The sequence below is a fragment of the Pleuronectes platessa genome, chromosome 19 (genome assembly GCF_947347685.1).
Source record: "Pleuronectes platessa chromosome 19, fPlePla1.1, whole genome shotgun sequence".
NCBI classification, from domain to species: domain Eukaryota; kingdom Metazoa; phylum Chordata; class Actinopteri; order Pleuronectiformes; family Pleuronectidae; genus Pleuronectes; species Pleuronectes platessa.
The window spans coordinates 19674285-19677518 of record NC_070644.1 but is presented as its reverse complement, the minus strand read 5'-3'; positions in this window follow the sequence as shown (position 1 = coordinate 19677518).

The window sequence follows — 3234 nt, the reverse complement described above, 5'->3', positions numbered from 1 at the left end:
TCGGCCTGGACAATCTGTTAAAGATGCTGTGAGAGAAAGCCGTCACGATCCGGGTCATATAGTTCAGACGCCTGTAAGTGTCGGTAACGTGGTGCAGTGATGCTAGATTTGGCTGCACCACCTAACAGCGCTAACCAAACATGAAGAAACCGGTATATAGCCGCCATGGTGGTTGTTCTTTCTAGCACATGCTCATTACACAAAGCAACAGAGGGTGTGAAGGAAACTGTGACGTCCTCATCTCCCAAAATGTGTCATAGTGACATAAAACACAGTTTGCACATGAATGGATGATTTGTATTTATCACTAGCAGTATTTCTCACATTCTACTTTGCATTTATCTTCTTAGTTATATTCTATTTTAGCTCATAATCTGTATTGGAGGTGCATACATTTTTTCATGTGGTTTCTTTCTAAATAATTTTGACCATGGTTAGATTTTTACACATTTGTCATTGTATGTATCTGATAGGAAAAAAGTTAATTTATCTAAATATCTGCATTAATGTGGACAGTCACGCTGCTTCACTGATATCTGCAGGATCCTCGCTCATCACAACTGACCAGCTGTTCTCTGAAGAACTCTCCGGGCCGGGAGAGCAGTGAGACAGGAGGGAAAGACATTTCTTTCTCCACCTCCCTCGTGTATTTCCACAAACTCTCGTTCACACACTCGTTTCCTCACACTTTCCACTCGTTCTCCTGCAGCTCTGTGGGGTCCGTCTGAAGGTTGCCCCTGAACGGCAGCAGTGTGTGTCTGTGTGTGTGTGTGTGTGTTAGATGTTTAAAGAACCTGTTGTATTGATTTAGACTGCAGGGCCCAGCTGTCAGCAGCCACTGGTCCCAGTGAACGGTCCAGAGACGTGCAGCTGAAGGGGAATAGATTTCGGAGTTAACACCGTATTTCTTCTCCAGCTGGAGCTGCAGTCTCAGGCCAAATCAAAACAGCCATTAAATCATTATTAACACTGACATGAATTAAACTGGAAAATGTTAGTTTGGTTAACATATTGTTCCATTTGCAAAGTAATAATAATATATTTTAAAGACGTTTAGCATTCTCTATGTATCACCAAACATTTAGCTAACCATTAGCTTCCCTTATGTTACTTTTTAATGATTAATACTGATAAAATAAATGATAATTCCCTCATTATATACTCACCATCAAGGAGTGGAAGAAGTGTTTCAGTCCATAAAACACTTTTGTTGTTTCAGGTGTAAACAGAGTGACATAAAATACTTTTTAACAAAGGAAGAAACATAAATTAGCATATCCGGCTAACTTCTGTAGCCGCTAGCTACGTTAGCAGAAGGCGGGAGTCACGCGCTCTCTCTTCTCGCTTAGTCCCGCCCCTCAACCAATCATATTGTGAGAAAAGGAAGGACTCTATGAAAGAACCAATCAGATTAATGAAACGCAGGTAAGGTAAGAGTGTGTCACTTCCTGTTGATGGTGTGTTCCCAATCAAACTGTAGAGAAAGTTACGTTCTTAAAGTCACAGAACCTTTTAAGACATCACCTGTTTTAGATTGTTTTTCTAAAAAGATTAATTTTATAATTATATACTTTAACTCTGGGGCTTTTATACTTTTGTATATTTTGTAACTCTAATGTGCATGCACACTGGATATTGTCTAATACATTAGTGGTGGTAAATAAAGTCAGGGAATCAACAAAGTGACTACAATTAATTTATAGTTGCTGAAACATTTTAATCATAAATTCAGATTTATATTTAGATTCACACCAGAATATATAAGTTCTTCTTTGGGTCATTTCCCGACTGTACAATTTTTTTTTTTTTAAGCCAGCAGAGAATCCCTCGGTGTGTGATGAATTTCCGAATTTCATAGCAATTCCTCTGACAATAGGAAAATGTACATTTAAATATAAATCCAGGTATTTAAATCTACTGACCTGTGCTGCACCGAGAGGAGAAACAGAGGGAGAACCAGCGTTATGCTTCACCAGGACCCAGTCGGTCGGTTCCTTAGTGAGTCCAGGCTCATCCACACTTTTCTCATTAGCGGACCAGAGTATCTGACATTCTGAGCGGGCGAGAGAAGAGAGAGAGCAGCACTCTCCATCGACTCCCTCACCTCTGAACCGGCTCTGTCAGGCCGACAGACTCAAACTCTTCATTATCCTGTTGTCTCCGTCTGTGTTGTTCCACTGAGTTTACTGGATTAATCTCTGTACGGTTAAATGGGTCTTTTTCGTGCGTGTCTCAGAGTTCTTTTGTCGACCGACCTCTGTGCAGCTGTTGGCATTTAAGTATGTTTTCTGACATCTAGTTCAATCTCAGCCATTAGGAAGGAGTCAAGCTGCTTCCCGTTTGGCTGCAGACAAAAGCAACCATTGTTTCCATACACTGATTTGTGCAAATCCATCTGTTTCTGTCAGAGTGTTTTTTTTATGCCTGGTGTGGATCAAATGAAACACTTGTTAGATCCTGTGTGAGCGTCTGAATTCCACGTTTCATCAGCTGACACATTAAGAGCTGCATCCCGGGCACAATGCATTTAATTACCCCTCAAATACAGTCGCAACCAACCGAAGGGAGATAACACGTTTATGATTATTTGAGTAATTATTTAGATGTAAAGATTGTGGACATCACGGGTGTAAACAGAATTAAAACAGTGTCAGTGTTTCCCCTCAGAGAACATGGCAGAAGATTCAGTTTAACCTCATTCACAGTTCTAACATGTAAAGTTCTTCGTTCCTTCAGTTCTGATGTGGCCGAAAAAAAGAACCTCCTGCCGGGTTCCTTCAGGTCAACTAGTTTCTCTCCTTCCATCACTGCAGATGAAACCGTGAGATCACCGGCCCCCCCCCCACACACACACACTCTCTCCTCCGCCAGCTTCCACGTGTCCATGGCAACATTTCAGTTTAGTATTGATTTTACCATTTGAACACTTTGCAGATCTTGTTAGGCCTTATTATTGCCTGAGCGAAATGTCCTCCTTCACCCACTGGACTGTGCTTCTGGTTTGAAGCTGTGCAGGCTCCATTAGGGACCGGCCCCGGCCTATTTGGGCCCCAATAGAAACCCTGTAATGGTGCCATTAGAGCAGGTAGATTAGTCACGCATGCGGGCGCGCTCACATGTACCGGCACCGGGTTACACGCCGGTGCTGTGAGTGCAGCCAGAAAAAGAAAGAAAATCTCAGATTACAGAGAAAGTGCCGGCGCCAAAAGGTCATAGGGAGTTTGTCTCCGTGTC